Here is a 14,986-nt window from a genome sequence, read left to right on the forward strand (position 1 = left end):
AGGCCACTGTCTTGGGGGATCCAATGACTTCTGGAAGCTGCAGGGCAGCCGTTTCCCTTGCCTTGATCTCATCTCACATGAATTCGCTGAAACAGAAAACCAGGCTCTTCCTCTATGAAACAGCATCGCAACACGGGGGCACCCCACCTCAAGGGGAAGCAATGTCCTGTTTGCAAAGCTTTGAGGAAACAAGTGTTTGGCAGGATTAGAAACTGGGTTCCTGAAGAACTACTCCCACTGTATTCATATGTCACTGCAGAGCGGCAGACACTCGTCAAGCCCAGGGAGATTTGGTGGATGCCATTTAGAATCTGCCCTACTCCAGAGGAAAAGGGACCTGAAATGCTACCGACTGGAATGCGTTGCACATAGATCTGTGCCTAAGTAAAAGAGTCACTAACAAGAGAATAAAGGAAGTTTTTGCAGGAGCCTGCTCACCCGCCAAAACAGGTCCAGAGCGTAACCATTTTATGGTCTGATACAGAAGCATAGGAGTGCTGCCCCCTGAAACTGGCCAAGTGGGGTACACTGCAGTCAATCCAGACCAACAGAAGTGTGTGTGTGAGACTCAGTCTTTGACCCCACGTCTGTACCTGACACGAATTCTGAATTCCTACCCATCCTCTTCCTCACAGCCCTAACCTGTCTTGGTCTGGCTTGGTCAGGGGCCTTCCGATCTCCAGCTGCACCTTTCCTTCCAGGACTCCGGGCTTGCTGTCATTGGGTCAGCCTGGGATCCACCAGGCACTTGCTGCTTTGCCTCTGGAACATTTGGAGCTTGTAAGACTGAGTCATCCCAGGGAATTTCTTTACCCAGCTGCCTTCTCCTTGCTCTTTCCTGGACCCTACAAATTGCCATTTTTTTACCTCTGCAATGAGATCGTGGGGTGGGGTGCAATAATCTTACATTCCAGGGTCCACACCAGAGGCCCACCGTGAATTCTAATCCAGCAAGGAAACCCAAAGATCAGCACTAAGTCAAAAAACATTGCTGTGTGTCAGGAGAGGAGACCCAGAGAGCCAAGCTGAGCTAAAGTCACCCTTGCAAATAGCAGGGAGAAGAAATGGGACTAAAAAAAAAAAAAAAATGTGTGTGTGTGTGGGGACTCAACGGAGCTCAGTGCTCTTGTCACTAGAGACCACTTGCTGAAGGGCCTGTCTTCATTCATGCCAAGGGCTCTGTCAGACCTGCTGCTGGCCAGCTGACCACAGGAGGGAACCCGGCACCCAGGAGCACCCACTCTCAGCAGACCCCCTCTCTACCAAAAGGAAGAAATGAGCAGTGGCCACGCTCTGGCTTTGGCGCAGCTCCTATAACATTGAAATCGAGGTGAACTAGCAACAGAGATTGAGTAATAACCAGGAGCCCTGCAGCCACACATGCCATTTGGCACAAGGCCCACTCCAAAAGCAGCATGAAGCCACTCGGGGTCCACCCGTGGGCTGCAGTAAGTCTCTTACTGAAATGAAGAGGAACAGGAGCAGGTAACGCAGTAGCCTCCCTCAGAGGCAGAGGCCGGGTGACTGTGATTTCAGACCAAGCTTTCTGGCAGCAGAAATTTAACTGTCAATGAAAGGGGACCTTGTCATTACGCCTGGCAGAGGGGAAGAGTCTGGATGGAATAACCACTACCTGCCACGCTGGTCACTTTATGCCATCGTATCATCGTTCCCACACCTTGGGGAAGAGGGAGACAGACAATGTACCCGAAGTCAGAGCAGCAGAGCAGAAAGAGCTGGGTCTGGGGGAGGAGCACCCCCATTCCGCCATCGCCGTTTTCCTAGGAGCAGCCCCGCCGACCCAGGGACAGTTGGCCACGGGTGATTAAGGCTGCTGTCCAATCATGGGTTTCCTGAACTCCACTGGGTAATTCGCTTAAAATATCCGCTCTGCTCTGTCCTGTGCAAGGAATACAGGACAATTAGACAGCACAGCCCTTTGTCCTAGAGGGGCTCACGGTGACACACAAGGAGGTGCCCTGAGTCAATTGTTCCAGCCATTCCCAAGGTGTGGCTTTCCTGATGGTGACAAAGGAGATGTGGGTGCCAGTGGTGTCATATCCCAGAGAAGGGAAAGGCGGAAAGAAGGAGGCGGCCAATGGCCATGAGAACCCTCCCGACGGATGGGGGCAGACTCTCCTGAAGCTGAGAGTGGGACAGAGGAGCACGCGCTGCTGTCACGGTGACCTTCCCTTCTCAGAGCTGCTGCTGAGTGCCGGAGCTCTGCCTGGAGGGAGAGGTGGTGGGGAGCAGCAGCAAGTGAGCAAACATGACTTTTAGAAGGAAAAACCCCGGTTTCTTCCCCGGTGCCCGTGCAGGCTGCGTCAGCAGTGTTCTGAGCAGGTGGAGAGCCAAGATTCATTTGCCGCTTGAGAAGGCACATGCAGGACGGTCAACACACTTGTTTGCTTTTAATAATGGATTAGAGGCTAAGTGGAGAATGCCAAGCCCAAAGGAAACAGTTGGCACTCTGCCTGCTGTGAATCTCAACACACTGTGTCCCGGGAATCTCTTTCAATAGGACCCAGAAGCAAGGGGAAAGCAGTTTGTCCTCAGAATCCTGCACGTAGGCAGGCAGGTGTGCTGGCCCTTTCCCTGGAGCACCTGAATGTCCTTACCTGGTCCATCCCCCATGGCTGCCACAGGGGGCCACCTGCACTGGGGAAAATGGTCCCCAAATGAATTTGTGTTGACAGAGCAAAACTTTAAATCCCTTGTTCACTCCCTACTGGCTGTGTGACCTTGAGCAGATTCCTTGACCTTTCTGAACCTAAGATAAGTAAAACATCAGATGTGGCAGAGGCAGAAAATATTGAAGAGGGTAGCGGAGTGATAACCACCCGCTGACTGCCTACCACTGGCTTGCTTCCTTCCAATTATTAGTTATCATTCTCCTTACACCTGGAGAAAAGCATCTTCAGCTTTGTTTAAAATAAAGAGACACTGAAATCCAGAGGTCTTCTTGCCCAAGACCAGGGAGTTAGCAAGGGGCGCAGCCAGGGCTTGACCCTGCCTCAGCCAGCATTGTCTACGGCTGCCTCCCCGGGGGCCACGGGGCTGAATGAAATGTGAACCAAGTGACCCTAGGAGCTTCCAGGGTGCTGGCGATGTGCAGCAGTTGTCTGAGGAGACTATGGGGTGCAGAGCACCCTGGGCACCCGTGGTGGGCTCAGGAGGTCAGCCAAGCTTCCCTGTTTCTTGGTCCCTCCGGCTCTCCTCCTATTTTCCACTGGATAGGTGCCTGCACCACACTGTGCCACGTACTCTCCGTCTCTCTCCTCACGAAGGTTCCCCCCTGGGTGGCCTGGCCACGCTAGCCTGTTGCCTTTCTATTCTGTCGATGGTGCACAGACTCCATGGCCGTAGTGCATCTGGCGCTCTTGATGGTGAACTCAGGGCTTGTCCAGTCCCTCTGCCCTCCCCTTTTCTTTTCCTGCCCTCCTCTCTATCCCATCCCTTCCCCAGCTGCGTGCTCTTGCTGAACCAGCTCACATGCTCTTTGGAGTCAGCTGTCCTCCGGTTACGTGCCAGTGTGTCCAGAATCAGGACTCCAGTCCCGGTTGTGGCTCTGAGATGGGCCCCTTACATCCAAGTCCTTCCCGAACATTTCCATTGGATGCTCACCGATGTCTGAAAATGAATATCTCAAAGCACAAACATGAAAAATGACCTTGAACCCGTCTCACTGCCATTGTCTAACCTGCCTCTGCAGCCTGTGGCCAACCTAGACCCACAAAGAGGCAAATGTGACTCTGGTCTCTCTGAGGCCACAGGCACATCGCTGGCTGCCCACCGTCTGGGGGTACAGGCTGTGCCTGTGATCTGGAGTGAGCAGCGGACGAGCCACACAATGCCCCACAGGCTGGGCACAGTGTGTCCTCTGGCTGTCTTACGTGTGAGGCTGGACACTTCCACCCGTTCTCTTTGCACATGGTGGAGTGATTTTCAGCCCATTTGTACTCAGCTGACTGTCCAGGTCTCAGATGAGCTGACACCCTCTCACATCTTCCCCAGGCTTGGTCACGGTCCTGTCATGTGCTCTCCACAACAGCCCTCACCCCACCCAGGAATTGGCTACTGTTCTCCAAGCCAGGTAGCCACAGAAGAGAGATCACGGCTGCTCTCACCACCTCCCCATGGCCTGGGGGAAATAAGGTGTCAACATCATTTCACATTTTTTAACAATAAGTAGGCAAGTGGTCAATGGATTTGTATGTCCATCAATTGGAAAGACTCGGAGTTAGAAACACACGTCTTGAATTATGAGTACTGAGATGATGGTGGGGCCAGGAAGAGCTGGGATTGGTTGCCAAGGCAATAGGAGTGGACCCCGGAGACAGACCATGCTGGAAGCCGAAGAAGCAAGCCCTCTGTGGCAGGGGGAGGTCTACAGTGAAGTCCCAGGCAGGCTGTTTTGGATGTAGCAGTGGAAAAAGGCCGTCTCAGGGCAGGGCTGCCCCTCAGCTCCTCCCCCGAGTCACACCAAGTGCCTTCAGGCCTCTGAGCCTCTGCAACGCTCATCCCTTCACCTAGCCTGCCTTTCTATCCCCATTTCTTCTCTTGGGAAACCGAGATGCACCTCGTAAAGCTCATTCATTCAATCAACGGGTATTTATGAACGGTCCACTGTGCAGGGCCCTTCTGGGAATTCCTGGAATTTAAATCCTTTGCTTTATAGAATCACCGCTGATCCTTCTCCAGACAATCGCTGCCCCCTGGACACCCCCCACCAGCTCCAGCCGCAGCCTGCTGAACTGTGGACGGCTGCCCACCCACTGTCACTAGAGCAAACCCTTGGGGACACAGAATCAGTTTTACTCATCTCTGTAGTTAGACCACAGTGTGGTGTGTTGAATCAATTCCACTACTGACTCTTCTTATGTTGTTTTGTTGTGAATTTTATGCTGTTTTTGACCTCTGACCTCATGGCAGGTAACATGGAGCTTGATGGCAGTTTCTTTGTCATGAGAATTTGAAGAATGAATGAAGAGTGAGAGCTAAATAACTGGAATTATGTGGATAATAGAAAGAAAGCAGAGCTTCTGAAGAGGAAGTGGTCCCAAGAGAGGGTTGCCAATGGGTGTCTGTTTTATGGTGTTTTTTTTTTAAGGTATATTGGACCTTCCAGGACAGGTGATTGGTGGAGTCTGTAAATGAGGAACATTAGCATGGACCAATCAAACTCTTCAAGCTCTGAGTTTAATAGATCAATCAAAAGAGCACAAGTTTAACCCCTTAGTTACATAATTAATACGACAGGCCTAACCTTAGGGTCTGGAACTTCTGAGGGACAAGGGTAGATTTTGTGGTTGGCCGCTGTTAGGGGCACAGGGTGGGTAACTAAGGAAGAGCCTTTATGGGTGAAGCAAGAGGATGTTCTCCAGGCCTAGTGTTTCCTTCCAGATTGGCATGGTCTCTTCCTCCTTTTCTCTTCTGAGACCCCTTTCCTGGTGTCCAGGGTGGTCCATCTTTCTGTCTCAGCAGGTATTGAGAATACAACGATGGCTATCCACTGTCCCTGTCTAGTGGATACTTGTTGAGAACCCCCCATGCATGCTGCAAGTACCTGGAGATGGATTTGGATGCAGGGCTAGATGTGGGTGTACACGTACGGAGCAAGCTGTCACTCTCCAGTTACCTGAGGGAGGGAAGAAGGCCAGTTAGCCTCTGGCATGTCAGAAAGAGCGGTGTCACCTCATCACCAATAAACCACTGTTTATGAAAATGGTGTAGCTCGCTCTGCACAGGTCTGCAGTGATGCTGCTTCACCTCTACAAGGGCCCAGCTCTGCCGGTTCCAACATCTGCCCTGAGTGTGTCCCAACATTTGAAGAAATTGTCAATTACAGGGGGGGAGAGCCACTCACTGGAGGCATAAAATGATTGCCAGATCGCTCTTCACTTTTTAAATCGCTTTGACACAGTAGCAACTGTGAAAAATACACGTTTGGTATTTGTCAAACCAGGTGTGTGCTACAAAGTTCCTGAGAGGATTTTATGCATGGAATGACATGGGCTGACTGGCAGCCAGAGAGCAGTCACCATCATACCTGCCATTAAGGAAATTATTAAAACACTGCAATTTGGAATGCATGGCTTGCTCCCTGTCCTCCCCGCATTGCAGGTTCTGCTGACCGACAATGGAGGTCCATCCAGGTAGCCCCTAAACCAGGACAAGCCTTTCTGAGCAGCCTCAACAGTCTCCAGAATGTAACCCCATTAAGGAACCATGTAATTCACATTCAGTTCTCTTCCTGCTGGCTTGCTTCCCACATGAATTAATTTTTAAAATACCTACCATGAGATTGTCTCTGTGATAAGTTGTAGGATCACAGAGGCAGGTTGCACTGTAGCAAGTATCACAGAGCATTGTAATTATTTTCCTGTGAGCTTTATTTACCTAACATCTTTCTGCCTCTTCTGTGTACAGACCCCCCCCCCCTTCATGTTTGCAAGGATGAGTCTGAAACGGAGACCTGGTCAATTGCAGTGATTTATCCCTCAGGTCACACAAGAGACTTAGGAATGTCCACATAATACATGCTGTACAAACTACAAGCCCTCACTGGGGATATTCTGCCGGAACTAACAACAAAGGCATTTTCCTTCCCCTCCCATTTATTAAGTTATGATTCTGCCTGACAGCGCCTTTGCTGCCACGTGGAGAAACCTGCGAGAACCGAGGTGATCTGCAGAGAACAGTGGCCATGGGAGACAGAGTAGATCCAGCCATGCCTAGCTGCTTCTTCCTGTCTCTTGTGTACCCAGATGTCTCTATTCAGTATTCTTGTAATTAGAGTGTGTGTTTGATTCCTTCAGTTAGATCAAGTTTGGTTTTGGACATTTCAACTAAAAGAACACCAACCGAGAATGAGAAGTTGGTGTCTGAAATGGGGATGAGCATTCTGGGGAGTGAAATGTGGAGCCGGCTTGTCAGGACAAGATGGAGATCTTCATCACCTGTGCCTACTCCGCCTCCTCTCTAGCCAGAATTTGGAACTATTTTATAGAAAAAAAAAATTTGGTTATAGGTTTCTAGCTAGCAGTGTCTTGAGATTTTAAATTTGTGCCTGAAAAAAAAAAAAAAAACCAGAACATTAATGACTTGGTAGACAAATGGGAGATGGTGGATTTCAGGCTGTGTTGTTAGTTTTCCATAAGCTTCTATAACAAGGGGGAGATTTATCTATTTAAAAACAAAAAGGAAACGGTATATCCCTTTATATAAGAAAACTCTGTGGCTGGCCTTAGCAGTGCCAGACTGTGAGGCTCTAACAGGGAGGTGCTCTGTGGAATTGCAGAACCAGGATTTCTACTCCTCAACAAAGTGGTCTGAACAAAGACAGAGCCATGATAATTACGGAAGGCATCTGGATTCTCCCCACCTCGCAAGGATAAGCCTTCCCTGTAGCCTGGCATGGAGGAAGGCGGAGAGGAGGGAGGAGGATTGCCCTTGCTTGTCTTGCTAGCCTGGTCTTTGCATTCCTCGGAGGCAAGAGTCAAGACAGAAGCCATTAATCTGGGGCCCAGGAGGATGGTCGGGACGTCAGGCCTATTGATAAGCCATCCAAAGGGCAGGGTCCTGATTGAACGGCAATGATCAGACATCGTTTGCCGCATCAGTCCCGCACTCTGTAGAAAATGAAACTGTCAGATAGCTGACTGGGATTTTAAAGAATATTTATGGTTAGAGAAACACTAAACATCATTAAAAAAAACAGTCTATATCATGTGCTCCCTGAGAGTGTCCCCAGGGTCATTCAGGCAGACTAAGTAAAGGCTTGGCAACAGCATGACATTTCTTCTCACTGCCTGCACCTCTTAGGAATGGCCAGGCGATGCCACGTGAGGTAAACCACCTGGTAGGCAGGTCCCCTTACAATCATGTCAGCTGGGTGCGGAACTCGATCTGCCATTCACAGGCAGGACAAGGTTTGGGAGTGGGTGTCCTTCTCTACACACCCAGGTTTGGTACATCTGGCCGGGGCCACTGCAGATCACTCCTTCCTTGTCCCTGTCCTCCGTGAGGTGTTTATTGTGACTCTGTGTTCTGCCTCAAGACTATATATTATGGAAGCAGACAGTAATATTTGTCATTGGCCCAAAGTTTCCAGAATCTTTCCAAGCTCCAGTTAGATTTCAGAGAGAAGAAAAATGACATTTTAAAACCCTGAATTTGGGGATGAAAGTATCATTTGGACATCATTTTGTAAGGAGGAATATTGTCTGTGAACCAGGTACACATTTATTAGACATGAATATTTGGGGGATTTTATATGTGCTGAGCATTTTTGTAAATACTGTTTATAATTAAATACTGGATTGTACATAGGACAAAAGGCCCCTTTCCTGTGATAATTAGAAATCTCCTCCACTGACCATCACAGATGTGAGGAAATTCAACTATAGGCCTCTTAAATCATTCTATTCCCCGGGATTATTTTGGTACCAATCTACATCTCTTTGGGGGACCATTGAGAGAGTTTTCTGGTCTCAGTTTTCAGGATGAATCCCTGGGTCATATGGTGGCCAATTGACCTTTGCAGAGAAGGCAGGATTGAAGAGGAAGAAGAGGTAAGGCAAGTGCAGGAGAGAGCTCTAATGTCCCCAAGAAACGTATTGTATTGCATGACTCATCCTACAGCTGTGTGGACAAAGTCGGTGTCTTTCTAGGTAATTCCCTTTTTTCATTAAAATGGTTAAAAGTGGGTTTCTGTCACTTTTAAATTAAGGAGTCCTGAAAGATACTCTTATCTTTTCCATGGTGTCATTGAACATTAGTGCAACATAATGGACTTTTTTCAACTACTAGGAAAATTTAATTCAAATTAGTAATTCACTGAATACTGTTAATTAAGAAGGAATCACTATCAAAGGAAGAATATATATATCATTATTGATAGTGTTCCAATTAAAACATTTATAATCCTCACAAACCATATGATTCGTTCAGGTAGCATTTGTTGCATTCAAAATATACTATCTAGCTAAAAGGCAATAGAGCAGAGTGGTTAAGTTCCTGGGCTTCATAGTGGGCAGACCCTGGCTGGACACCACCCCATCATCTACTCAAAGGGTGGCTTTGAACAGCCTAGCTCCTCCATTTTCCTCATCTTTGAAATTAGCATGATGTTATGAATGTTGTAAGGTTAACACCCTTAGATTTAAACTGGCACAAGTTCCTAATGGGGGAATACTGTTCTCATTCATAATGGATAAATGCTGTCACTCAGTCAGACACTAACATGGTGGAGTCTCTCATCTCTATCAACACATCAAATTGGAAACATTGGTTTCCACAATGCTCCTGAGTCATTACTCTAATTCTAAAACCATCTTGGTGCCAGTCACAGCCTCAGCAGCCCCCTGCATGGTGCCCAGTCCTTGGTGCTGTGGAGCAGGACAAGACTGTGTAAGGGAAGGGTCCACACAAGGGTCCAGAGAAGAGCTAACTCAGCCACTCACACACTTGCTTCCCCATAAATCTCTCCCCATTTCCCATTTCCCATTTCCCATGTAACCAATGGAACACAGTTATGAAAAACTCAATTAAGATAAGCTTGTCTTAAAAAAAAATAAACACACATTCAATTTATGCGATTTCTTAGAATTAGTTTGGTTGGAAGAAATTCTCATAATACTGTTAAATTTCCTATTCAACTCTCAGCCAGAGAACAAGGGTTGCTGGCAATAATTGCTTTTTTTTAATGATTCATTGCAATTCAGGGTAAAACCTGCTGTAATTGTAGCCTTGCAGAGGAAGTACCTTCTGATGACTTTGGACACAGCCAACATATCATTTTGTGCTTTCTGCCGCTTTCCATGAAAGCTTTCCAGGCTTTCATTTCTGACACTTATCAAGTGAGTCCATTTAGACCAATTATCATATTCCCTTGAAAAGCTAAGTGGGCAAGGCCTTAGGTAGGAGAGCCACAAAATTGTCCTTCAAGTCAGCTTAGAGAGCTCACTCGGCTGTTAATTTTTGCCCTTGCCTTGCTCTAGGTACCTGCTTCATTGATCTCATTCTGCAAACCTGCTTTTTCTATTTTTCTGCTCTCATGGCAAGTAAATGACCTGTTTTCCCAGAAGTGGAACAACTTGAACTCTCAGTTAGGCACCAGCCCCAGCTACACAGTTTCTCAATGCAATGTCCCAACTCTAAATTCCAGGAAAAGAGAATCAAATCATCCCAGCTTGGACCAGGACCACACTTGTCACTGAGTTCAGCCAGCGAGGAAAGATTATTGAGCCAAACATTTCTTCCCCCCTGAGTGGGTGAGACAGGCAGTTATTGCATAAGAGCCTGTGGGTTGAAAACATTTCCCAAAAGGATCTGCTGCACCAGCTTTACCCCGACTCTCCTGAGGAAGAAACTGAAACCTAGAAAATTGAGATTGATCGGGTCATCCAGCTGCTATGTGTACAGCTCTGAACTCAGATCTGTTTGACCATAAAGCTTGTGATTCTTAGTAAATTAATATTTCTTCTGGTTGGGTGTACAATGTAACCCAGAAGTTTAGGAAGAAAATGTTAGTAAGGATATGACCAAATTCAAGATACTCTAATGTTGTATTGGTAGTATCTAAATCATTTATATCTCTATTATAAAAGTTAAAAAGCAGAACTATTAAAAATAACTATAGCTATAATAATTTATTAAGGGATATTCAATATGAAAGTATACATTTTGATATCAGAAACATTAAATGTGGGAGATGAGAGTATAGAACTTTTATACATAATCTAAGTTAAGTTGTTCTCAGCTTAAAGTAGATGGCCATACTGTAAGATGTCTTATGTAAACCCATGGTAACCACAGAGTGAGATACCTATAGTATATACACATAAGATAAAGGAAGGAAAACATCATTGCAGAAAATCATCAGATCACAAAGGAAGACAGCAAGAAAAGGGGAAAAAAGGGAGAAAATTTACACCAGCCATCAGAAATTAATGGACAATGATATAAGAGTAAGCCCTCACCTATCACCAGTACCTTGAAGTACTTACCTATCATTTGCCCTGAATTCATAAATGTGTATGGGTTTACATAAAACTTCTCCAAACAAAAGCCACAGAGTGGATGAATGGATTGAAATAAAAAGTCTCAACTATGTGCTGCCTACAGGAGACAAACTTCAGCTCTATGGGCACACAGATAGACAGTGAAGGGAAGGACAGAGACTTTCCACAAGCAAAAACCAAGGGGTGCAAGGGCAGCTATAGGTATATTAGGCAAAATATACTTTAGTCTATAATGTAGCCCAGTTGGAGAGTGCATGCCTAGTAGTCATGAAGCCCCAGATTCAACTCCAAGCACCCCCAAAATGCAACAAAACAAAAGCCCACTTTAAACAAAAAATATAAAAACTGACAAAGCAAGAAAAGATAGCAACTCTAAATACATGTGCACTTAGTATTGGAGGACCTAAACATCTGAAAAAAGAATAGGCAACAATATGGTAAAAGTAGGGAATCTATACCCCACTATAGCAATGGCTAGATTCTGCAAACAGAAAACCAGCAAGTGAACCTCAGGTTTTCACTACACAAGAATATGGAAGTACAACTTACCAAAACTTATGGGAAGCAGCAAAGCAATTCTAAGAGGAAATTTTATAGCATTAAGTGCCTATATTTAAAAAAAAAAGAAGAAAGATCTCAAATAAACAAATCAACTTTATACCTCAGGAAACTATAGAGAGAGGAACAAGCTAAGCTCAGAATTAGCAGAAGAAAGGAAATGACAAAAAATCAAAGCGGAATTTTTCAAAAATCATATACTAGAAAAGTAAAAAGGACAGATAAAACTAAGAGTATCTGGAAAAATTAAAATCAACACAACATTAACTGGACTTTTAAAAAGAAGAAAATTAAATAAAATCAGAATGAAAAAGAGACATTGTAACTGACAGCACAGAAATACAGAGTGTCATAAAAGACAAGTACATGCTAACAAATTAGATATCCTAGAAGAGCACATACAGCCTGCCAAGACAGAATCAGAAAAGGAAATGCAAATAGACCAATAATGAGGCAAAGACAGAATCAGATGCAGAAAAGGCATCTGACAAAACTCAAAATCCATTTGTGGAACAAACTCTCAACATATTAAAGGTGTAAGGAATGGATTTCCACACAGGCCATATTTGACAAGTCCACAGGTAACAGGAACCTGACAGTGGAAAGTGACAGGTGTTCTGTGAGATTAGAAACGGGACGTGAAGGCTGAGTCTCACCATTTTCCATCCCATGTGGCACTGGATGTCCTGGCCAGAGCAAGAGGAAGAAACATAGACACCCAAGTCAGAAAGGAAGAAGCTAAATAGTCCCTGTTGGCAGACACAGAGAAAACCCTAAAGACTCCACCACAAAACTCTTAGAACTAGCGAATTTACTAATCCATTGAGTAAAATTACAAGATACAACAACAAAAAAGTGATATTGGTAAATTAGGTACTCACAGGCAAAGAAAAATATAATCTACAAAGATCAACTCAAATGATTAAGACCTGACACTGTGAAATACCTGAAGGAAACATGGATTAAAAACTCTGTGGCACTGGTTTTGGCAAAGATGTTTTTTGGGATGTGACACTGAAAGCACAGACAGCAAAAATAAATAAATCAGTAAACAAGTGGAACAACATCAAGCTGAATTTTGGCACAATGACAGAACAACAAACCAAATGGAAAGGCAGCTCATAAAATAAGATAAAATGTTATTTTAATGTTAAATAAAATGTGGCAGAACCCATATTCAGTAAAAGGTGAACACTGAACATATGTAAGGATCATAGCTAAATAGCATATAAAGTTCAACAGCAATAAAGCAATCCAGTTAGAAACATGGGCAGGGGCCGGTGCTGTAGCTCAGTGCTTGCCGAGCATAAAAAGACCTTAGGTTCAATCTTCAGCACTGCCACAAAATGGGGGAGGCAAAGGACCTAAATAGATAGACATTTCTCCAATGGAGATGTGCAAAAATCATACCCAACATTACTAATCATCAGGCAAATGTAATCAAAGCCATGGTGAGTTGTCACCTCTTACCTGTTATAATGGCTGTTATCAAAAGTCAAAAGAGAACAAGTGTTGGAAAAGATAGGAGAAAGACGAACTCCTACACACTGTTAGTGGCAATTTAAACTGGTCCAGCCATTGTGGAAAACAGTATTGAGGATCCCCAAAATTTGAAAATGGACCACCAAATCATTATCTGAATTTTTTATTGAGGCATAATTGAAAAATAAAAATTGCAATCCAGCAATCCAGCAATCCCACTCTGGGGTGGTGTACATAGGAAGAAAAGGGAAGCGGGGTGTCAAAGAGCTACCTGCACTCCCAGGTCATCACAGCCTGTGGAGAATAATGACTCACAACTCTAAGGCACCTAAGTGTCCACCCAGGACTTAGGGCTGTTTAAAGAAACTGATGAACACACATGTAACAATGGAAAGAGAGGCGATTGGCTTTGAACAGGGGACTCTTACCATTGGTGACAACATGTATGGACCTGGAGGAGAGTGTGCCAAGTGAAATAGGCCAGACGCCCAAAGACAAATGCCACATGATCTCACTTAGATGCAGAATCTAAAAATGCCAAAAGTATAGAAGCAGAAATCAGGATGGTGGCTGCCCAGGGCCCAGATGCATAGGAAATTGGGAGACATTGATCCAAGGGTACAAACCTTCCCTTGTACAATGTACAAGTCCTGGACAGCCAATGCACAGCATGATGACTGTGTCTGATGATGATGTTCACATACTTGATGGCTGCTAGGAAAATGGGTCTTCAGTGTTCTGGCTACACACAGACAAGGCGATGAGTAAAGTGACAGATATGTTGATTAGCCTGATTGTGGTAATCGTGACAATCATTTCACAATATGTATCAAAACATGCATTGTGCACCTTGAATATATGCAATTTTTATTTTTCAATTATGCCTCAATAAAAAAATTCAGATAATGATATTTTGGATCTTAGGGCTAAACTACATCCTTCATTTTTAAAAGAAGAAAGTGCTAGGTATATATATATATATATATATATATATATATATATATATATTTTTTTTTTTTTTTTAATTTAACATGGAAAATAAAAGTAAAGTTTCTGCCTACTTAACATTCAGACTGACTTTGAGACCTTAGTCCCTCTGTCCAGGGGTAACACGTACTGCAGGGACAGGTGGCTATTTTCCATATGGAGAACATGAAAGTCACACTTACTTGCCTACAGGTTTTTCAGATGCTCTGTAGTCTGAAAAGCTTGGAGAGAAGTCTCACAATGATATATACACAGATGGATGGTCCAAAGTATTCCTGAAAAAAAATTAAAGCTCATGGCTTGAACATCATAATGACGATTGAAAAAGAGAGACAATGAGAAAATGGCCCACTTACTTGAAACATGGTTTTATGAGCCACTATTCTTAATGATAAATCTTGCTTCAAGTGTATGGAAAGTCTTGAGATATCAGCTAACGAGAGTATAAAGCCATTACAATTAGAAGGACATTTAACATCTAAGTGTGCAGAACATTATTAATAATAACATGCTTCAGTGAAGAAAAAGGTTCTCTGTGATAGGAAAAATAAAATGATATGGGCTAATTTTAAATACATCATCTGTTTAATCTATATTATCCTTTTTGCCTTTATATTTTTGTACTTTATTACAATAACACATGAGGTTGAATTATTCTATATGTAATTGGGTGTTTCATAGATCAAAAGCTTGAACATTATCAACTTTATATATATATATATATATATATATATATATATATATATATATATATTGCATGTAATTTGAAGTAAATACATATGTAGCTATTAGGGGAATTTCTAGAATTTTTTGATAGATGGGGTAAATAATCAACAATGCTTGTGGGCTGCCATCTTGAATCGTGTTAAACTGGGAGAAGGATTAGATGACACCAAGCATTGGGTTGATCCTAAAGAAATGATGAAGCTCTCAAG

Source organism: Spermophilus citellus (genome assembly GCF_964194105.1).
Source record: "Spermophilus citellus genome assembly, chromosome: 14".
NCBI lineage: Eukaryota > Metazoa > Chordata > Mammalia > Rodentia > Sciuridae > Spermophilus > Spermophilus citellus.